Source organism: Miscanthus floridulus, chromosome 3 (genome assembly GCF_019320115.1).
Source record: "Miscanthus floridulus cultivar M001 chromosome 3, ASM1932011v1, whole genome shotgun sequence".
Taxonomy (NCBI): Eukaryota; Viridiplantae; Streptophyta; class Magnoliopsida; order Poales; family Poaceae; genus Miscanthus; species Miscanthus floridulus.
The window spans coordinates 19,138,743-19,163,222 of NC_089582.1; the positions used below are offsets into that span (position 1 = coordinate 19,138,743).

The window sequence follows — 24,480 nt, forward strand, 5'->3', positions numbered from 1 at the left end:
CTCGACCTTGGCACTTGTGAAAAATAATGCCTCGGGTATGGAAAGAAGAAGCAGCAGCTGATGCAACAGAAGGGGTTGCTGTGCTTGTAGCAGGACATCGTTGTTCTTGCTGAACTGCAGGTGAAGAAGCAGTAGAGACTGTGGTCTTTGCAGCACCAATGGATGGAGAAGGCCTAGTAGCAACACCTTGTGATCTTCCCCCACCAACAGAGATGTCGGGCTGCTGTCGACGCCATGGAGCTGAAATTGATTGGCTCCCATAAGACCTTCTTCGTCCCTCTTGCTAAATTTTCCTCTCGGTGTGCATAGATTAAATCAACAAGGTCTTGCAAATTATGATATGGAAACATCTCAACAAAACCTGAAATTTCTTCATTGAGACCATTCAAAAATCTTGCCATTTTTTACTCTTCATCTTCTCTAATTCCAGATCTCACCAAGAGTAACTCCATCTCCTTGAAGTAGTCATCAATAGATTTTGATCCTTGTCTCAATGTTTGTAAACTATTGTGGAGGTCACGCTGATAGCTTGATGGCACAAAGCATCTTCTCATCACTCTCTTCATCTCAGCCCATGTGTTGATATGATCACATCCCAACACACATTGATTTTCTTGAACTTGGTTCCACTAGGTGAGAGCGTAACCTGAAAACTCAACAGAAGCAAGGTTGACATGCCTCTGATTAGAAAGATTATGCACTCTAAAAATCTGATCACATTGCTCCTCCCATTCAAGATAAGCATCAGCATTTTCTTTCCCTAAAAATTTTGGAACACTCAACTTTACACGAGCAATGCTATCCGGATCATCTCTATTGCGACGACCACGATGATTTTCCCCATCAGGACTAGCACCACGACGATGTTCATGTGGTTGTCCAAAACGCCCATGGTGACCAAAAGGATTTTCATTATCATCAAATCCCGCCTCATACTCATCATGAACCTCATCTTCATCTTCGAATCGTACACGACGTCCATGTGCATGACGGCCTCCACGTTGATTATCAAAACCAGCACGGCGACCACCACCATGTCCTCCATGGCCATCGCCAAAGCGATCAAATCCATGGCCAAAACCAGAATTCTCATCACCAGACTCCTCCCGGTGATTTTCTTCATGACGATGATGTGGTCCTCGGCCTCCCTCCACGGGAAGACGAGCATCAAGCATCCTCTCCATCGCCTCCACCAGCGAGTTTGCCATGTGGTGCACCTCAGCTTGTGTGACAGGGGGCTCCCCATCTCCATGGTTTCCACCATGAATACTCAAATTGGATCCTGCCATGTTAGACTAGTTGCAAGAAAAAGTGGAATAGGTAAATTTGTGAAAACACTCAATCTCACCTTTTACTTACCCAAGTTCTTTCCTGATCTCAAGGACCGTGACAGTGCTAGTGTGGCAGCTTCAACGGAAGTGGTAGAGAGGTCGTAAGGATTACGAATCGAATGTCTTGGTTTAGGTTTTGGGTGGAGCTATAGGTGGCTAACAAGGAGGGCTACGGTACTGCCAACCGAGTGGTTTGATGTGCTCAAAGATAAAACGTTGCTACTAACAAGATCACCTCCAACTCAAATATGTAAACTAAAATTTTCAGCAATACACCGCAACACAGATCCTTCAAATTCTTTTCACTTCTCTCTCTTTTTTTTGAAACTAATCTTTATTTTCTTCCTTTTTTTGATCTATTTTTTTATAATACTAACAGCAGTAACGAACAAAACAACTCAAATTATATATAAACGGTGGTGTCTAGCAACTCGATGAACACAAAACACAACATAACAGTACCACGAAATGGTTATAGGTATTTTTTGTGTGGTCTTGGACTATAGGATATGAAAAAAACACAAATATATGAAGTAGATTAAACAAGGATAATGATGTGGATGACGGCAAGACCTACCGTGTCAATCCGAAGCTCTGATACCAGATGATAGGTACTGAACTATTTTAGTACCGGAGTTGGCCCGATCTTCATGTCAGTAGGTCACGATCAAGATAACTTGCAACAGGGCAGTGGGGATAAAAGGATAACTTGTTGAAGAACAGCGGAGTAACTAGCTTTATACCTGACCAAGGTTGGATGCGACCAAGCGACGGGGAGAGAGACACTGAAACCACAAAGACTTCGACTCGATCTCTGAACGACTGCAGAACCACAACCGGAGCTAATCCACACAAGGCGGGGCAGCCGTACTGGAACCCGCAAAGCATGAACTAGTGGATCCTAGAGGAATCTCTTCACAAGTCCAGGAAGAACAAGGGTTTGAGTAAACACTCGACAGCTCGGCTGCAATATCACTGGGATTATCAAATCATTAAAAAGTCCTTTTCTAGTAGCCTAGAGGTAATATTTATACTATGAGAAGTCTCTAAGATAGATGTGAACTGAAGAAGCCGGGTTGGGAGGTGGGAGGTCAATAGCCTAGAGCATTCACAAGGTGGTCTTCAGTTTCCGCGTGTCTTCTAGGCTTCGGTGCAGTCTTTAATGTTTCGGTCATAACTCCTTCCATTTTGCACGGGATCTTTAGCTTCATGCAAACTATTGAGCTTCGGAGCAGTCTTCACTAAAACTGGTCGGACGCCATGCTGGATTGACTCGAACATAGCTCTTCTCTCTGATCCATCCTTGATGTATCCTTGTCTTCCTTCTTGGAGAACCTGAGTAATAACAACATGCATGACTTAGGTAGCTCAAAATTACCATCAATGTTTAATTGAAATTCACAACGCAGCGCGTGCACCTCTTATTGTATCTTTTTGGCGCGGCTATGAGTGATTGGTCCAGTAGGGACTTAGAGTGGTGTATCAGTCGGTGAGGTGGTCGGAGAGCTCACCGAGGTCGGTGAAGTGGTCGATGAGGTCGCCGAGGTGGTCGGAGAGCTCGCCGAGGTGGTCGGAGAGGTAGCCGAGGTGGTCGGAGAGATCGTCGAGGTGGTTAGAGAAATCGCCGAGGTCCCCGACGCTGGCGTGGTCACATCACCGGATCATGGATGAACGGCCACGATTAGAACTCACTATTTCGATGTATAACCGGTCCATCGCGAGCCATGGACTCGGTCCACGGCGCCATATCAGCGCATCCATCGCCCGCGTGGTGCACTGCGCCAACCAGTGGCCGCCACGTGTCTGCGGAGTCAGCGTCGCAGTCAACCCGTAGTCAAAGCCGCGCCTGTTTTGCATAAAAGCCCTCCTATTTTTGTAGAATAAACCCTCAGTCCAGATCAGTTCAAAAGAATTATTTTACAGTCCTGTTTTTATTCATTTAGGCCCCTATATTTTCTAGAATTAGTACCCGCAGTCCAGCAGCTGTGAAATTACATATTTTTAATTGTTTTAATTCAAAAATGAGTTCAAGTTATTTACAGAAATGCCATTGAACCTTATTTCATGCGTAACTTTTGCGTTTTAAGTCCGATTTGACCCGTTCGAATTGCGTTAGGACCGTATTTACGTTTTCTACATGTTTATACAACTGTTAGGCATGTTTTCAATATCTAAAATTCATGGGTAGATTTAATCTATTATTCAATTAAAGGAAAACTTGTTTAAATTATAACTTATTCATTTTAACACCAAAATAGTCCATTCAAGTTGCGTTAGATTCGTAGCGACGAGATCTACGCATTAGTAATAATGTTTACTATATTACTATTTCATAAAAATCATAGTTTAAATCATATCTTGATTAATGGTTATGCAACTAGGTTTTATACATAAAATATGATTTGTTTTACTTTTGTTTTATAATTTAAATCTAAAATTGACTTAATTCAATCCATATTGTTTATAAAATATCTTTTGTATATGAATTCATATGGTTAACATAAATGAAGCCTATAGGTTTCTTTTCCACGTATTAGGCAAATCTCTTGGTAGTTGTAACTTTTCAACTGTATCTCTGATTAGCGTGCCTCTCGCGACTATGTGATCGTAGCGATACGTAGAATCGTGTTTCAATCTCTTTTACTTATTTTCTATGATTGGTATACTGTTCTGATATAGATGCAATTGTATGCTATGCATGTATGTGTATGGATGTTTGTGTGGTGTTCTACAATTACGTCTAGTCGGTGAGATACACGTGGTGATCTAAGAAGAAGAAGAAGAAGGACATCAAAGAATAAAGCTTACCGAAGGATCGGTGTGTAAGGCAAGTATAACATGGGACTATCCTTGTTACCTATTCACATTTAATCACTAAATTCATATTGCATGTGTCTCCCTTGTTGCCATTAAGGATATCCTAGATATTTGATATCTTGTACCTTGAAACCTTTGGGACATTGCATTGGGTAGTTTTTGCTGGTGCTTAACTAAACCATGATCTTGTAACTTGACTAATGATATATGCAATAAACATTAAAACAAGACTTTTTAGTAACATGGAAATAGGCGGCTGGAGTGTTTATATGCTTTAGATTCCTCTCCCTAAGGACTTATCTGTAAGCGATCATCCGGGACTTACAGTACAGCTGTGAGGGCCATATGGCTCTAGCTTTAGCTCAGTATGAGGATCTTTTCTAGCTTGTTAGTGGTTACCTTTAAGGCGCAGGGTATGTTTCCTTTGCTGCTGGGAAGTGTGTACCGTGCTGCGATGCCCACGCGTGCCACTCCTAGAGAGGGGCCACATACGCCTAGCGGCCCTAACTTGTTAGACGAACCTTTGAAAGGCTTCATAGTGAACCCTGCCAACCTTCCTTGGAAGTGGGTCAAGAGATTAGCTACCTCAGGCGAAAGGGTAAATCACGACTCACAGTGAAAGTGTACAAACTCTGTAGAGTATAAAACTGTTATAACAGCTGTGCTTATGGACACGAGCGGCCTTGGACCCTTATGGAATAGAGATGATCACTAATGGATAATGGTACTAATGATCAACTGTTTATGCTATACATTATTCATGTTTACCCGATCATGTGTTTATGGGAATGATAAATTCTTTGCCACCCAACTACTTAAAAAGATGATCTATTAAAGACAATCGCAGTAAACTAGTGTCAGCCCTTTTGAGCCTCATGAACCCCATGATATAATTGTTAAGTACAACATGTACTTACGCTTGCTTTATTTTTCTATACATTGGATAAAAATCCCGGATGGGTACCAGATTGCTGGTTTGGAGGAGTTAGGCTTGTGGTCAATCAGTCAGTCGTCCCTGTGGATTTGAAGTCTTCACCTGAGGATCGGAGTCGACTTTCCACTGTCTATACTCTGAGGTTATTTTCCTTTTACTAATACATTATGTAATAAGTATTGTCTCTTGATATTACCCTTATTTGTGGCTATATGTGAGATTTGACTTCCTAGGCTCACATATAGTGTGTATCTAGTTTTGTCTTTAAAACCGGGTGCTACACCCTATCATGAATGACAGACCCGGATTCCACTCGGACATGCCCGTTAGTGAGATCACCAAGTGCGTCACTCAAGCCATCAAGGCAAGTGACGTTAGCTCAACCCCTCTAGTTGTGGAAACCGCGGACGGGGTGATGATCACAAAGATGAGCCGACCCTCGACCGGACCCCCGCTACGCATGGGGGCTCAAGGAAATTTGGACTCACAAGGAGATTGAATGTGTGGTCGTAGAACGATGGCTTAGACCCTAGGGAGGGGATCCTAAAAGGTTGAACTCTCAAGGAGAATGAATCCTTTCTAAAACAAGAGACGCTTTCTCCTACTAGTTTCGCTATCGTCTCTCGATCTTTAGTGAAACCCGACCCCAGCAACGACAAGGGGTCGGGTCTCACTCAGGGGCTGATAAGGGTATAAATATACCCTTTCTAAAATAGTCATTGTACCCAACCCCTTTCTCATGGTGAGACCTAGAGGCAAGGGTTGCGGAAATGAACGTCAAGTAAAACTGGTTGGACTGCAAGAAATCTACGCCCCAACGCCTACGACACTCTTGCTTATCAGCGTGATTAGAGTTTTCTCACCCACACCTAAAGCTTTACGGTCCTAACAATAGGAAGGGTCAGAACGCATTAACCCCTTTTTACACACAAAAAGAAGAAAGGACCAAATTTGTTCAAACGAAATAACAAGCTTGTTTAAACGAAGCACAAGGGTCGGAACTTATCCTCTTATTACAAAAATGACTGCCCAACCTATTTAACTAACTAGCCCCTCCGAGGGAGACCTATGCCTTCTATCATGTTCGCCAGGTCCTGTGAAAGGGGAGCCACCGCCATTTCCATCTCCTCTAGCTCGTGGACTTCATAACAGGGCACGTAGACATGGCTCATTGCCTCTAGATCGATGTCGTCCCCATAATGAGAATAAGCAATCGTGAAGGACTGATTGACCCCGACGCGAAGGGCATTCCTCTTGAGCTGGCGCACCCAAGCCATGATCTCGACGGCATGAGCCATGAGTGAGCTGGTCCCCTCCGACTGCACCACCTCAAGGTCACTACAGATCACTCCAAGGGAGGCACTCAAGATACCAAGCTCGTCACTCTCCACCTGAAGATTTCTCCTCACCTCAGTGAGATCCATAGCCAGCCCAGCAAAAACGCTCTTGGCCGCCAGCTTTCGGGTCATTTCCCTTTCGAGCTCGGCCTAGAGGGAGCCGACCTTCTGCTACATGTCGTCATGCTCTTGGCAGGCCTAGTCATGCTCTTGAAAAGCCTGGTCGCGCTCCTCGCGAGCCGCACCTTGTTTCAAGCGAAGCCTCTCCGTGGTATGGATCAGCTCATCCTGCTCCTAGCATAGCGGAATGACCACCGCGACATCCATGCTTGCCCTTTTCTCTAGGGTCATGAGCTTCTCCTCAGCCCCTAGCTTTAGATCCCTTTCTTTTTCAACCTCGCCTAGAAGGTCAAGGATTCGCTGGCGGGTTTTGGCCTCCTTCTAGAGCAACTCATCCTGCTCCTTCCTAATCGTGGCGGCTTCCTCATCATCCTTCCGCGACCTCACTGATAGGGCCACAACTGCCTTTTTGACCTCGTTAGCATCCTAATGGCCCTCGGCCACCCACGACCAAAGATTGGCCACCTCCTAGACGAGGGGAGTCAGCTCGACCACCCTCTACTGAGTGGCAATGAGCTGAGCTATCACCTCCCTATGTAGCCATGCCTCCTCAACAAAGCGGTCCTAGGATTCCTTCTGTTGATGAAGGAACTGAGATTTCCCCTGGTTGTGAGCTATAAGGGACTGCAGGGAGATGATGGTCAGGATACAAAAAGTATATAGAGGAAGTAAAGGGCAAGAAGCAAGACCAGACAATACCCAACCGAAGGGAACAACGACATCGTGTAATGCACCCATGGTGTGGTCCAGGGCCTCTAGCACGGATGTGATCCCTATGTCAAGGCTCTCCCGCTCCATGCTCTCTATGGTGTCATCAAGGGTAAAAAGCATCGACGCCAGATCATGCAGATCCGCCCACTAGAGTAGGCGCCTGCCCCACATGGGCGAGCTGCTACCCACCGATGCTAAGGTTAGGGATGACTCCCCGCCAGCCCCAAGCAGCGCCGACCTCTCTCGCCGTGACGTCCTTGCTAGGACGCCCCCTCCGGTAATGAAAGGGGTCTATGGTGCGAACGCGAACCTCTCTCCTAGCACCAGGACTCTTAGGGACCCCGCGGCCATATCCCCCTCCATCTGGCCCATGCTAGGCGCCGTCGCTTGGGCCGCCGTTGGCATGGGTCGCACCAATGCCTCAGGTGACGCCGCGGTTGCGCCCGGCTATGACCCATCTATCACGGCCGCCACCACCTCCACCTACATTGGTGGGTTCACGATCGGCTATGTCGCGCTAGCCACGGTTGGTGTCACAAGCGTGGTTGGTAGCCCCGTCTGCCCCATCGTCGGTAGTGGTATCGTGGCCGTTACCGGCTGCTCCGTGACCTCCAAAGGCACCCCTTGAACGCCCATGTCTGCCCGTCCAATCGAGGGCATAGGCACCACCATGGGCAATGCCTGACTGGCCGACGACATGGTCACACTGGCGCCGCTCCCATCCGAAATGGGCACGACACTAGCCGATGACCACCGCCTTGATTGGAGGGCGATGCTCTTCTTCGACGCTAGCGCCAAAGGATTCAGATGCCTACCGACACTGCAAGGGACGAAAAACATAAGTCATGATGAAATCTGACTAAAACAGGAAAAATAGAGGAATTGATAACTCACCTCAGCATCGTCGGGTGGCAGATGCATTTGGGGGACGAACCCCCCGACCCTTGCTCCGCCTCATCGGAATGAGGCTGTTCGATCCTGCCCCCTGCTCCTAGGTAGAGGGGCTCACCCCTAGTAGCTCTTGGGGCACATTGGTAGAATGACCCACTCCCCTTGGCTCTTGGGGCGCGATGGCGGAGCCGCCCACCTCCGCTGGCACCTCAGGCGTGATGGCAGAGCTGTCCGCCTCTGTTGGCTCCTAGGGCAGGCCGATGGTGCGTCCCACCTCTGTCGGTTCCTAGGGGCATCGTCAGAATGGCCTACCTCTGCTGGCTCCCTAGACGTGCCCTCCCCTCCATGGAATGGGAATGGTCCTGACGCCTGCAAGGATGAACCGATGCCCATCAACGCATCCTCATTCTCCAGGTTGTCCCACTCAATATCATCGGCTACCGTTTCTTATTCCTCCATCACCTTATCGTTGTCACCATCATCATCATTAGTGTCCTCCCCTCATTCTCATGCTTGTAGTTTCCATTGCTTCTTCCTCTTATTGTCCTCCTTTGCCTTCATCAGCCGCTTGCCCTCGGCATGAGTCGCCGCCCTCATGGCCAAATCCCTCAGTAGCGGTGTCGGGTGATCCATGAGGATGAGGTCCCTTGGCTGGTCTCGCCCCACTCAAAGTTAGTCTCACAGGGTCAAGAAATCAATTGAAGAGAAGGCAAGAGAAAGGGAAACTTATAAAGACAACGTAGCCTGGCTCCGGCCGTATTAGAGGATGCCCTGGCACCGGGTAGATGAAGTCGAGGGTGGCACCCGCATCATCCTACAAAGGCTCCATCGTCTCCTTGATGTGTTGCCTGATCTCAGAGTTGGGGAGCATTCCCTCAGCGAGGGTCGTTTCGTCGAACGATGCCTCAGGTGCCATCACGTATAGCGGGAGAGCACGCATCATCAACGGTGCCACCCTCCTCGTGTGGTAAGCCCCGATGATGCCCGACCCTTTTAGGCCATTCTCCTTCAAGATGTGGATGGCAGCGATGTGGTTTCAGATCTTCTTCTTGTCCTTCTCCAGGATGCCCCACTTCCTCCACTGCTCCAGGGCCTCTTCGATCAAGCGCCCGGTGAACTCCGGTAGAGTGGCGGTGGTGTCATTCTTGAGGTAGAACCACTGTGAGTGCCACCCCTTATTGGATGTCGAGAGCCACATGGACGGGTACTTGCCGACCCGATTATTCCAAAATTAGATGCCGGCGCACCCATCGGCTTGTGCAACTCCTGCCTGTCGCCCTTCTCCCTCTTCTTCTAAAGGTTGACGTTGAAGAAATACCTCCACAAGTCAAAGTAGGGCTGATCCCCAAGAATCCTTTGCACAGCGCGACAAATGCCATCGTGTGCTGGATCCCGTTGGGATTGAGATGCTGTAGCTCAATCTTGTAGAAGATGCAGTAGCCCCTGGAGGAATTTGTGGGCGGGGGTCATGAGCCTAGGCTCGTGGAAGTGGGCGAATGACACCACATCGTCGTCGGGTGACGACGGCGAATCCTCATCGTCGGGCAACAACCACTCCTCGATCGAGGTCTGTGTGTGGAGAAAACCATGACGGACGAGGCCTTCCATGCGCTAGAAGATGATGTCGGAATGGCACCACAGATCCATTGCAGGTGGGGGGGCGGATGCGAGCTCAACGGTGGTGGAGATGCGGGGGTAGGAAACCTAAGCGTTGGCGGCAGCGGCGTGGCTGCAGAGGTAAGGATGCAGGTGTGCATATGAAACATGGACGGCTAGCCCTTTGGTTTTATAGGGGCGATGGGTGCGAGGAAAGCAACCGCCTGCTTAGATCTCCATGCCTGCCATGACCTGTCACCACATCTCGTTGCGGGGCGTGCGCACACAACCTATGGCCATCCCCTCGGAAAACGTGCCGGATGTTTTGCCTCCACGAACGGGCCATGACCCATCACAGGTAAGAGGGACACGGAGCTGAAAACGCTCCTACGGCCCATCTAGGCCCAGGAGTTCGAAGGTTGGCCCACCGACAAGTATACAACCGCTCCGGGCACCTTTAGAGTAAGGGGTGGAAAGGAATGGGCCCGCTAGTGGCCAGTACCCGGGCGCACGAGCGCTGCGGGCATCCTAGCCTACGTTCGAGTCTCGGCTGGATACGATCTATGGCTTTTCCTCGAAGAAAGGAAGAGAGCCCTCGAGACCGGTCGAATAGACTGGAGAACTATATAGATTGACCGCTAAGAATCTAGAGTCGGTCACCAGCTGACCCAAGCCAGACCCCCATGAATGGGATGCTGAGGCCCCACTCGGACTAGCCCGTTAACAGCTCACCGAGCACAATAATTCGTCCATAGAGAAAATCATGGCACGGCTCAGCCCTTCCTTTTTATCAGAAAAAACGCTTGAGGGAAGACAATTACAAAAACGAGCTGACCCTCGACCGGACCCCTGTTATGGGCGGGGGCTCGAGGAAAGTTGGACTTGCAAGGAGACCGAACGCGTGGTCGTAGAACGACAGACCCCCGTAGGGGTCAGAATCAGGAAAGACCTTTTCCAACCCACCAAATCTCACGGCTATACCACCGAGGGGTCTGATCATGACGAAAGGGAATCGTTGTCCTCAGGACATGCCGTGGGTGACAAAAGAAGGCCAATGCCCTCAGAGTCCTCCCGTTCAGAAAAGCCTCCGAAGGAGTATTCTACTCCTCCACAGGCTCGGGGGCTACTGTCGGGGACCAATACTAGGGTACCCGAAGAGGAGGAGCTAATGGTAATCAACATTGATTCATCCGAGCAGTCAAGAGCGCCACTACGGCTCCAACCGACCCCCAGGTGCGCAGGCTCCACCTCACCCGACCTCGAGGTCGCGATCTTCATCTCGCCCGACCTTTGGGGGTGGGCTCCGCCTCGTCCGACCTCGGGGCTACGATCTCTGTCTCGCCCGACCCCTTGGGTGCGGGCTTCGCCTCGCCCGACCCCTGTGGAGCACAGGCTCCGCCTCGCCCGACCTCTAGGGGCGGGCTCTGCCTCGCGTGTCCCCGGGGCCGTGGGCTCCGTCTCGCCTGACCCCTTAGGTTCGTGCTCCGTCTCATCCGACGGGGACTCATACCGCCGCCAACCACTCCAGGTGAAAACGTATGGGTCTAGGTCAAAACTCTGACACCAGAGAAAGAACTGGCATGCCTCAATGTAACCTGTGGCCATGACGGGCCAAACCTGAGGGTTCACATCAATAACAGCGTTGGGCGTGTCGGTGTTGTTCTGCCTAACCATCTTACGAATGCTGATAGGTGCGTCAGTTCATCACGATGTCCGCCGGGACAGAATGGAACGCCATGACCGGTAGACGACGCCTGCGTATGGCGTCAGTGACGAACAGGGCTACGACGTGGAGCTGTCCCTGTTGACGTCTACAGGATCGGAGGAACCCGCATGAAGGAGAAGCAGGACCCGACGATCCTAGAAGCCTTCTTCTCTCTCGTTCTTCTCCTTTTCCTCCATTGTAACCCGCACTTTCTCATTGGCCTATAAAAGGGAAAGCAGGACGTCTCATGAAGGTGATCGGTCCATCGAGATCCGATCCAGATCTGCACAAGAGCACGAATGCACGCCTGAGCAGCGACCGAGCCCTCAGCACCCATTCACTCCTTCCCCTAGAGACTTGAAATCATTTCTCTCTCGTTCGTTTGTAACCCATACTACAAATTTTCAGGGCTAATAACACAAGCAACATCGACAAATTAGACGTAGAGACTTTCTGTCTGAACGAGTATAAATCTCGTTTTTCTCTCAGCACACCGTCAAGCCAGACACGCAATACTATATATTTTACTTAAAACACCGACCCCCCAGGCGTGTCCCGTCCCTGTCCTCGGTCGCAACTGACAGACAACGGACAGAGTGAGATGGCTAGCCGCCGCATCGCTGCCCCCGGCCCCAGCGCCCCCGCCCGTAGTCAACTGGCAACCCGGCGCGCCCCCGCACCGCACTGCCGTCCCTCGTCAGCGCATCCGGCTCTGCCCACCGCGCCGCCCTCCCTCACCCGACGCCCCGCCTTCGCCCACCAGCTCCTCAAAACAAAATCAAAATCAACGAACAACCGTGCGAAGAACAAAATACACTTTCAAAAATCAATAGCACCAAGAGACTCCTCAATGGCTGTCGGCACCGGGGAAGCCACGCCCGAGGATCCCACTCCCGCTCATGCTCCAACCACCGCTCGCCGCGACACAGGGGGAGTGCAGCGCGTGGACAGGGCACCCAACAACAGCTCGCTGCAGCACAGTGCGGCAGCCCCCGAAAGCTCCGCCCCGCACACCGCCTAGCGCGGCGCAAAGCGAGCCGACAGTGGCGCCTGCGCCACCGCGCGAGGAAGCGGAGGGGACTGGGGGAAAATGTCCGTGGTAGATGAAAAGATAAGGTTAACGGGTTTCAAAGGTTCTATTTCACGGACCCGTTAGCGTGGTGGACCCGTTAGCATGGCGGACCCAAACAGCCGCACGAATCTCCAAACAAATCAACGGCCCAGAATCTGACAGATAAATAACAACAAAAACAGTCTGACAGATATCTAGCAAAATTCTTTTATTATTATGTAGTAGTACAGGATCGCAGGAAAAAGCTAGCTAGGGCAACATGTATAGGAACAGGCTGTGCTCTCCGCTGCTAGCCTCTCTAGCTAGCTCAAGTCCGGATCAGATGGTCCAATCACTCGACTACTTGACAGTCGAGACGGCCGGACGATTTTTCGTTCGACGGCGACGGCGACGGCGACGTTCTTGTCTCGATCGATCGCTGTGCAAACAGGAACAGGATTTAGTCCCACTTCCACGCACGAGCGGAGCGTGTCGATCGATCGAGGCCCCGGCCCGACGGGGCTTGGTGTGGACACGAGCCATGGTCAGGGACTAGCTGTGGAAAGAGATTGGAAATGTTTTACTAGCTGACACTGAAATTGGCAGCATGCAGGCAGGACGGATCTGCTGCTCACCTAATCCTGCGGCTGTGCCGGCTGGCTGAAACTGAAAGCGACAACGTGACGAGGAGTCTGGAGCTCGAAACATCCGCGGATGCTGAGGTTTTCCCTTTCTCCTTTGTTGAAAACCGTACGCTAAGTGCTGAAATCTGTCTCTGATGGATCGGATCAGATGGTGACCTTCTTCTATTCGTCAGGCCAGCCTCCAAATACTAGTAGTATACTAATTAACTTAGACGACAAAGTTAATAAAGCTTGTGCTGATCTTCTTAGCCTCGGGCCAATCAGCAAGCACGCTAATCTGATTTTGCTCTCTAGCTAGCTAGCTAGCTATAGCCGTCTTGCTAGCTGCTCAAGGTTACGTACGGTACGTGTCACCTATACATAGGCCCTGCTGGCTTCTATGGTTACAAGTTGTAGTGAAAGCAAGTTTGACAGGTCAAGATCAAGACTTAAGCTGTGATTTCGGCCATCCTTGTGCTGCTCTTAATAGTTGTGAGTTTCCTGGTTAGACCGGCCAGATCATGTTTCACAGATCGAGGAGCTTACTGAGCACCTCCCAGCTGGGCCAGAGCTTGCTTATAGTACATATGAAATTAAATTTATGTTTAAATTTGTATTTTGAATTTGAAGTGCCATGTTTGAATTTGCTAAGCTGATTATTGTGGCTGAAATATATGTATTACAAATATTAATCATTGGGTTATTGAGGTGAAATGATGCATATTCACAATCAATATGTTGGAATAAGGGAAATATGAATAGGGGCTGAGTTTTAGGGTGGCGCTACTACAGTTGGGTGTAGAAATCAACCTCCCAAGGAGCCTCTATATATAGACATGTAGATGCCCTGATTTAGGGTTGTGCCCGAAGGTGCTCTATAGGGAATATGCCATACAAGGTAGTTATGTATGAGCGTTGAATCTGGTGGATGTGTTCTTTGTGTCATTATATTTGTCCATAAAGAAAAATGATCTACTATCGTGTCTAGCTAAATAATGAAGCCGTTGTGGCTTCATCATTTACTGATCCAACCCTAATTCAACATCACAAATATTCAAAAGAACTAAATGATGCACACTTAAGAGAAGTAAAGCAATAACTCCAATTCAACATATAATGATTCATCATCACATAATCGATTCACTCTACAAGCAAGTGGATTCACAATAAAATCTTGAATTTGTGCTAGCAAATGAAACAAATAATTGGCAAAACAAGCAGCTCTTGTTGTGGTTATCGCCTACATATAGTGAATTTTACCACCGCAAAGAGCACCACAAACATAGATCTATGCCAGTTCCCTCCATTGTCATTGCAAGCGAACCTCCATTGTGGTGTGCTTCCTTCTACCGATTATTCGATTGGCAAAGACCTACCAAAAATCAAATCAACCAAATGCAAAATGTTTGCATTCTTGAATTTGTATCATGGTACTATGCTTGGCAAGTGAAGCAAATAAGCATATTATGCTTGGTACATGCCATCGCTGCCGGTTCATGTATTGCCGGTTGTAATGTGGCAATTGTAAAGCTTGTTTCTCTAGTGCCACGCTTTCCCCCTACCACTTTGGTACCGCTAGGGCCATCGAAAATCACATGCCACTATCGTGATGTGGTGGCACCAGGGCTATCCTCAACTCCTCCCCCTTCACACATCGCCCTTGAACCTTTATTCTTTCTTCTCATCCCCGATCTAGATCTCTTAACTTCCACCATTCACTCTAGTTTAGGTGTAGTTTGGTGTGTTACGCAATATAATAGTGCCACGATGTGGCTGACAATGACAATGACACATTGTATCCGACATGCTCCGCCAGCCTTGGAGGCTGCAACGTGGCTGATAGCAAGAATGGCACATTTTTTTTAATGATCTTAAGTATGATATGATGCATCTTTGTAAGAGGATGTCTAAAGATAGAATTCTATCCATTTTTTAAGAAAAAACTTAAACCCATTTTGCTCATCTTGTAGTAATCTTAGTTGTGACTGATGGTAATCACATTATAACATACTCGCTCTATCCATTTCAAAATGTTGGTTGATTTAATTTTCCTTCATCAAAATTCTCTAAGTTTAACCAACTTAATTCATAGAAACGTAAGTATGTACAACATTAATTTAGTTTCATTAAATCCATCATAAACATATCTTAATAGTGTATTAATTTCATGATGTAGATGTTAATATATTTTTTATATACATTTAGCTAGTTAAAGTTAGGTAACCTTGACATGGGATAAAAGCTAAAGTACCTACCATTTAGAATGGAGGAAGCACTATATATATTACTAGCACATGTATGTTAGACTTTCCTTTGCACCAGGTAAGAAAGTGCCATTGTTTCATTGTGCACCTGTCCAGCCCACGCTTTTCACCTCACACTTGGGCCAGTGAAGTCAAAATGTGTTTTGAATTTGGACCAGGTTATATTATGTGGTGAAACCACATCAAATATGAACCATAGAGGAAAATAAATCTCATTAGCCTAGCTAGGACCATATTTCATGAGGTTTAATTGCTCATTATATTAGGTAATGATGATGTCACACGAGTAAATTAATCTCGTCTCTCTAGTACATTGGGAACAAACAAATAACATCATATATATTTATTAAAAAAAACAAATAACACCATATATCCAATACGATGTATACTATATGCATCGGCATCGATACAATTGTTTTGACAACATAATACATCTGGGAAACTCTCTTCTCTGCTGTACGGTGCTGCGTGGTGTGGTGGAGCTGCAGTGGACTCCCAACAAAAAAATCTAGCATGCACAGAACGAAGAACGAACAATACAGCCTCCTGCAAGTCTCCTAGGCATATGATCTAGTGTCATAGATGGAGAACACACTGGGGCTGGGGTCCGTCAGCTCCATCACCATCCTGCCAATGTCGTCCCAGCTGGACCCATCTTTGTAGTACATGTCGTCTAGCCCGCCGGCAGCAGGGCTACTGAGCACGCCGTGGTGGAACGCGGCCATCGTCGGTGACAGCAGCGGCGCCGTGGCCGCTGCATGCAGCGCGTGGCTGTTCCACTGGGCCTGCTGAAGCTGCTGCTGCTGCTGGCCGTAGCCATAGCCGTAGTCGTCTATCACCGCCGGAGCTTGCAGCGGGGGCTGTGGCAGGTCGTTCGTGTACTCGTCCCCGGTGTCCGACTCGAGGCTGACGGTGACGGAGCTAGACTCCCCGGGCTGCACGACGACGGCCGCGGCGGCGGACACCTTGCTGCCGGCGACCTGCTGCTGCGGGTGCTTCTTGTAGGTGAAGTTCCTCCTGAAGATCCGGCATATGGTCCACACCTCCGCCTCTTGCTCGCTGGGCGAAGTGTGGGTGCTCTCGGCGCGCGGCGGGAGGCGGAACTCGTGCATCATCCACTCCGTCTTGGTGCCCTTGCCGGCGCTGCCACGGTAGAACACAAGCGACTTCTTGAGGCCGATGGGGTCGCCGGCGCGGCCGGAGGCGGCGGAATGGATGGGGCGGTCGATGCCCGTGGCCTTCCAGAAGCCGGAGCCGGTGACCCTGTTGGGCCTGATGCTGTTCCTGTACTTCCTCCCCCGCAGGCAGAAGAAGTACCATTCCTTCTCTCCCGAGATCGAGCTCGACTCTGCATACATGCATGCATCAGTGATCAGTTATCCATCATTATATTGCTCCAAAGTCCAAAGTTTATATCTCCGATCCAAGCAACAATTTTTATTTGTTCATTCAGTTCATGCATGAATTATTTGTTGCAAGCATATAAAAAACGATCTTGCATGAAATTGTAGTAGAGTAATCATCACACATGCATGAGTTTGTGTATATTGGAAGGTCACATATAAACGAGCTAGCTACTTACTTGGAAGGTCCCATGGGTCGTGCTTGTAGATGTCGAAATCCTTGATGATCTCGATGCTAAGGCGCTTCCCGGCCTACCTTCCGCCGGAGGTAGAAGGTGACCAGCTCCTCGTCAGTGGGGTGGAACCGGAACCCGGGAAGCATGTCTTCCTCCTCCTCCTCGTCTCCCACAAGCACCACCTCGTCTCCTTCGCCATGGTCGCCGCCAGCCATGATCTCTTTTGCCATGTAGTGTTGTTCTTCTTGCACCACCAACGATGTAGAGCTAGTCGGCATGCAACAATAAGTGCTTGCTTGGTTCAGTTTAGATCCTTGCTGATCAGCTGCTATGTATATCTAATATGGTTCTTGTTACTCTTTGATCAATAGCTAGAGTAGCACAGCTGCTATCTATGGATGCTAGCTCCTGCTTCCTTTATGTTCTTGCAACATGAAAAGTAGCTAGGGCTCTATATATATATATACACATGTGATGCGGCGGATGCTAGCTCTTGTGTACTGAACTTGTCCTACGAAGGTTCATGCATGCTTATGCCTGGTCAAAGCTATGAGGTTTGATTTGATTTCTGGCTCGCTAGGCTACCAACCATGCTGTTTTTTTCTTGATGATATTTGTCCGTATCTACATGCATGTCTCCTTGACTGTTATTCGTCCGTGATGAATCACCTGCCCCTGTGGCATGCACGGTGACTTCTTCCTTGTCTACTGCGTTTGTATCCTTGGCCTCTTCGTAGGTGACCCTCCACGGTTGTGCCGCCACGTCCAAAAGCACGCCGCCACAATTTACCTTTAAGCTTCTCAGAAAGTGGTAATTCGTGTGTTTTATTACGCTCGTGCTTTTGAATGCATGGTTATTAGCTGCTTGCATTGTTGACCTTATTTATCCTTTATTTACCGTACAAGCTAACGACTAACTGTACAGTACATGAAGGATAGAACGTCAACAACAACTGAGGCAAATTAAGCGCCTCCTGGAAGCTGTTGATCTCGTTCTTAACTTTTTCACCTCAATATTATCAGAGGAAAAAGAAACTGCTATATCTACCAGAAACGTTAATACACAGATGTAGTAGTACACTAGAACTGTAACAAAGTTTCGATAAACAGTCACTATACTCACTAGTATTATCCTTGCCATTGGATCGATATACTCCATCCGTTCTAAATTATAAGTCATTCCAATTTTTTTGGAAAGTCAAAGCATTTAAAGTTTGACCAAATTTATATAACAAAATAATATCATTTATGATCCCAAATAAGTATCATTAGATTCTTGGTTCGTTAACTATATTTTCATAGTATAACTATTTGAGGTCATAAATCTTCGCAATTCTTTCTACAATTTTGGTCAAACTTGAGATACTTTAACACTCCAAGAAAGTTGAATGACTTATAATTTGGAACATGGAGTATTTAACTACAGACAGTAATTTTATATACTGTGATCAATCATATAATATATATCTCGCTATACTTGCCAGTTATCTGTGCAAAAAAAAAAAAGGCATGCATGTCATCATCACTATCCCATTCGCACAGATTTTCTCGAGTTCTGTACTTAATTAGTACTACTATATGGTCTTTTTTTCCTGTTGGAGTATATGCTAGGTGCTGATAAGTAAACCATGTGTCACTTTTTTCTATAGAAAGGTAGGAAGGGACGTTTTTTTTTTCCTAGCGAAAGAAGTAGAAAGATCCAACTACCGAGCCGGTTCATTGTGTGAAGAGCCGTTCCATGACAAATATTCGCAACACCAACCACCTAGCCGTCAGGTTATTACCTTCCTCACTAGCAACAAACACCACTGTCAAAGTACAAACGCGAATGGTAAATATATAATTTTGACAGCCGCGCCACTTACTGTTGAAGAGCAAAGGCGGCTAAATCTCGAGAAGCGGCTGTCAACTTCGTAGGTAAAAGGCGTGTAGAGCTCCGATAAGTACATCTTTATTTTGTTTCTATCTTGGAAACGAGGATAATTCTTCTGATCTTAATTGATTTATATAGGCAGTATGGCACCATTTACTATTTTCAACTTTTTTTGTTGTTAGCAGAATTTGCATCGAGAAATCCAAATGACAACACTAATGGCAGTATGGCACCATTGAGTATCCTGCTATCCTTTTTTCCTCTCTTGAAGTCATTTGCATGCATGCATGGCTACCGTTCAAGTGAGCTGATCTGATTGTAGCATTTTTTTCCTGAAAGGGTAGCAACTTGATGGGCCCCACATTGTAATAGCGAAGGGAGCGTATCTGAGCGGGGTTGAGCTATAGAACTCTTAAAAAATAACCTACGCTCGTACTAAAATAAACTTTGCTTAAGATAAATCTATCTAGGTCTATCTCGATGTGTGCTACTATGGTTTATGTAATGTGTCTACCCATTGTCACAGAAATTTTCAACTTAGAGCTAAATATATATCTGTCAACTACTCCCACAAAAGTAAAGAATTTTTCAACCTAGAGCTAAATACCTCTCAAGCTACACCTCAAAAGTAAAGGCATTCAAGGTTGCAATAAAGTAAATGCAAAAACTTAAAAACAATAAGTCAGAGATAAGAAAGGGTCGCAAACTTGGCACAAGGGTTTGAGCCAATTCCCTCGATGCCACCGAAAATTATAGGGCTTCCCCCAAAGACATCCAAATTTTCATTTCCCTTCACTGCCATCAAATGAAATTTTCATATCCCTCATTACCACTCCATCGAATTTTGTTCAAAATTGTGTCCTTGACATAGGCCCACATGATGGCATTGTACTCCGTCCAATTTTAATGCACAATATGCCGGCCCCTAAGGGTTGATAGCAGGACCACATCCAAAAGATTGCCTCTTCCACACTCAATAGACATCACAATCACCCTACCCATTCACGTGAGAGCTCCCTATCCCTATCCCCATCTAAAACCCTGGTTCCTTGTGCGGCAGCGGGTCAAAGTTTGGCGGCTGTGCGTGGGAGCTAGTTAGGTGGTCTCAGGCAGCGGGAAGAGGGCGAGTCACACCCTTAACTGGGCGCCACACTTGGCCGCTCGTGGGAGGTGGTGGGCCAGAGGTGGCTGGCCTGGCCCGTCTGGTCGTCAAGAGGCGGAGGGCGACCGACCACCCAATAGGACGACCCGCACCTAGGCAATGATGGTCATGATTGGGCCTTGTAGAATATGTTCAATGGTAAAATTCCTTCAGTGGCCTCCTAGAAGCATATGTTCAAAAATGAAATTAAGCTCCACTTGTACCAGATCAATATGGATTTCCATCCTTCAATTATGAATTGGCTCAACCAATTGTGATTTTGTGTATCTCCCTTCTTGGCCTTGTACCCTTTTGTATAGTTATCTAGCTAGGTAAGTAGTCTCTAGTTAGCATTTGGCTAGCTCCCTATGATCTTCCTTCCGTTGGTTTTAATAAAGTGTTCGGGAGCTTTTGCTCCACAATTTTTAGTAAAAAAAACAACTGCACAATATCAAATAAAGGTGGACACTAAGTCACTGACTAGCACTCCTCTTGACTTGAACTTCCCACAAGTCCTTCACAAAGCCTTCTAATATGTGTGCAACTATATGGGCCAAAGAGAGCTCCAAATGAGCTAGGGAACGCACGCGTGCGCATGCGAACACATAGGCCATGTGTGAGGTCCTAGCTATTGAAAAAATACTGCTGAGAAAACCATCACCAAATGATTCATCATGCCACACTAAAGGGCATCGAGTCGTCCGATGGCCATGTTCTTCTTGCTTACTTTTCCAATAGCAACCGCTGAAGATGTCTGAATGTTCCTCATCGGATGATACGCTGCAATGACTAAGGTACACAGGGAGCATACAACTATGGTGCACACCAGTAAATGTGCACAACATGAACTAGTCGTTGCGCAATAACACCAAATATGATCCATTGGGCCCACTAACATGCCACCAGATCATACAACGCACTCCATAAAGCATGTCGATCTTGATCTCTTCACAACATAGTGTCACCGGATCATCTGTCGGTCCACATAGGACCCTTTACCATATTGTCTGATGGAAAACACTACCTATGACATAGTACATCACAGTGTCACCGAATGATCTAGTGTCCTTTATCTGCTCTGATGCACTAAAAATTTCAATTCTAGCTATGTCGATAATATCAAATTCAACTTCTTTAAGACCCTAGACTCAATCTCTATCTGTTTCAGCCAATCTTGATCAACTTTGCTCGAAGTAACTCTCATGTGTGCATCAAAATCCTCTTGACTCTAACTTCGAACAAGCTACTAATCTCAACCCATGTTAATAGTACGGGAAAAGACAAAACAAAATCCCTAACACTAAGTCTAAGTGCCCCCAACACCAATAATGCACGTAGACATTGTGTCCTTAGCCTTCACAAATCTCCTTGTGCTATATATATGTCGAATCCAATTACCGGGGCCAGGGAAACCATGTGGCCTCAATATGACTAACTCTATCATTAACCTGCAAAACAAAGTTATCCACATGTCCCTATGTTCATCAATAACTGAACTCAAATGTAGCACCCGGTTTTAAGAATAAAACCAGATACACACCATATGTGAGCCCAGGAAGTCAAATCTAACATATAGCCACAAATAAGGGTAATATCAAAAGACAATGCTCAATATATAACGTACTTAGTATAAATAATATAACCTTAGACAACAAACAGCGGAAAAACAACTCCAATCTTCGTGTGAAGACTCCAATCTACAGGGACAACTGACTGGTTGATCACAAGCCTAATTCCTCCAAACTCTAGCAATTTGGTACCCATCCGGAATTTTTCCAAAAATTTAAAAAGTAAAGCAAGTGTAAGTACATGTCGTACTCAACAAATATAACATGGGGTTCATGAGGCTCAAAAGGCTGACACTGGTTTAACTACGATTAACTTTTACTGAGTCATCTTTTAGCAATTGGGTGGCAACAAGTTTATTCACAAGCACATATAAACACATGATCAGGTAAACATGAATAATGAATAGCATAAACAATAATCATTAATGAGCATCTTTATCATCAGTATCATCAGTGTTCATCATCTATTCCGTAAGGGTCCAAGGCCGCTCATGACCGTGAGCATGGCTGATATACCAGTTTTACACTCTACAGAGGTTGTACACTTTCATTGTGAGTCATGATTTACCCTTTCGCCCGAGGCGGCCAACCTCTTGACCCACTACCAAGGATGGTCGGCAGGGTTCACTATGAAGCATTTCAAAGGTTCGTCTAACAAGTTAGGGCCATTAGATTCACCTGGCAAACAGATATAGGAACCCCTCTATCGAATGGCACAATGACACGAAGCCTATACACATAAGAGTAGAGGCTATCCTACACCCGATTCGTCAAGCCATTCTTACGCCATAAAGGTAACCTCTAACAAACTAGAAAAGGTTCTCATACTGAGCTAAAGCCAGAGCCATGTAGCCCTCACAGTTATACTGTAAGTCCCGAATGTTCGCTTACATATAAGTCCTTAGGGAGAGGAATCTAGAGCACCATAAAAATAGTCCAATGCTCTAGCCCCCTTGTTCCATGTTGCTAATAAGCATCTTTTAGTGTTTATTGCATATACCATTGGTCAAGTTACCAGATCAGGGTTTCAATTGAGCACTAGCAAAGCTACACGATGCATATCCCATAGGAATCAAGGTACAGGGTAACAAAGTACTAGGAAATCCTTAGTGGTAGTCAAGGTAGACACATGCAGTATGAATTAAATAATTAAAGGTGTATAGGACAACAAGGATGATCCCATGCTATACTTGCCTTAAACTCAGATCCTTCTTCAAGTCGAAACCTTCAACGAATTGCTTCTCGATTCACCACGTATAGCTCACCGACTGGACATGATCATAAAGCACCACACAAGCATTCATGCAATCATACATGAACCAAACAATAGAACTAAATTAAAACACTACACCAAACATAATAAACAGTAAGTAAAAAGGTTTAAAAGATGTTCTATAGGTTGCTACAAACACACAGACACGAAAAGCACTCTAATTAGAGCTATAACGAAAAAGTTATTAATTAAACAAGATTTCCTTTAATAAAATAATAGATTAAATCTAACCTCGAATTTCAAAAGTTGAAAACATGTTTAATAATAATATAAACATGTAGATTATACAATTATGAATCTAACACAACTTGAATGGGTCAAAACAGAGTTAAAACATAGAAGTTATAGCCTAAAGAAAATAGTGGCAAAACTATAAATAGATGAAAATATATTTTGGATCTAACCGAAGGAAACTACGCTTTTATAAAGAAAAAGACATATTCCAGAAATATGCTATGGACTGTGGGTTCTATACTAGAAAAGGGCAGGGGCTCTTTTGTAAAAGTGACTAGCCGAACCGGTACGATGAGATCTAAGCCGTTGGATCGGTGATGGATGGTTCAGAACAGATCGGGATGAGGAAAGCTACCGACGACGAGCTTGGCTGTAGTGGCGCCATGGCCGTAGATGGGAAAGCTCGTCGGAGCTCTTGGAGAAGGAACTACAGGCTATGGATTCATGAGCCGAGGACACCGAGAGATAGAGGAGAGCAAGGCAAACTTCGCTAGGTAGCTTACTACAGTGCGGAGCGAAAGGAGGCGGCGTTGTGCTCGGTGAGGCGGGCGGTGATGTCGGTGGCGCTAGGGTTCGGCGGTGCGGCAACATCTAAGAGAATACGGCTACTGCTTAGAACGAGATAGGGAGAGGCAGCGTGGTGCGGCTCGGTATTTATGGCCGAGAGACTTGGGAGGCACGGCATGGGAGGAGCCGTGGGCGGCGCGGAGTCAGAGTCATGCGGTGGCGGAGCAGAGTCCGAGTGGAAGATGCGTGGGAGGTTGAAGACCCCATTGACAGATGGGGCTAGGTGGCAGTGAGACAAGGCGGGAGGAGGGTAGAATGGCGCGGCTACGCTGGGCCGGCCTGCTGGGTTGCTGCGGTGGGAACTGGGCTGACCTGCTGGAGAGAGGGGTGGGAACGACCTGTGGAGGAGGGGAAAGGCCGAGCGGGGCAGCGGGCCGTGCATTGGGCCAGTGAGGGGAGAGAGCAGGTGGGCCACGGAGGAGAAATGGGCTGCTCGCGCCAAAAGCCGAGAAAGGGAGAAGAAAATAAAATTCCTTTTCTATTTTCAAATCCATTTTCAAACCATTTCAAAAGCATTTCAAATTATTTTGAATTTTGGACAAAACCACTCATCACAAAAATAAGTATGCATCAGCATGAATGCACAAAAATGTTGCTAAGCCTTATGATAAATTTTAATTTAATGAAAAAAATATTGTTTACCTATGTTTTCATGACCACAAAATACAAAATTAATTCAATTTATATCTATTTCAAAAAGAGGAAATTTTAGGGTGTCACAATTCTACCCCCCTTAAAATGAATCTCGTCCTCAAGATTCGGACGATGGTGATCAAAGAGATATAGATTCTCCGCCTTTGGATTCTTCTTTACTTCATCGAGTAGTTCCATCTTCTTGATAAGGATCCGAATTTACTTTGCATAT

The 24,480-nt window shown here is 46.6% G+C and overlaps 1 pseudogene; it reads right to left on the reverse strand.

Moving 5' to 3' along the window:
* Nucleotides 1-15,847: 15,847 nt before the first annotated feature.
* Nucleotides 15,848-17,365, reverse strand: LOC136545135 (transcription factor JUNGBRUNNEN 1-like; annotated as a pseudogene).
* Nucleotides 17,366-24,480: the final 7,115 nt, after the last annotated feature.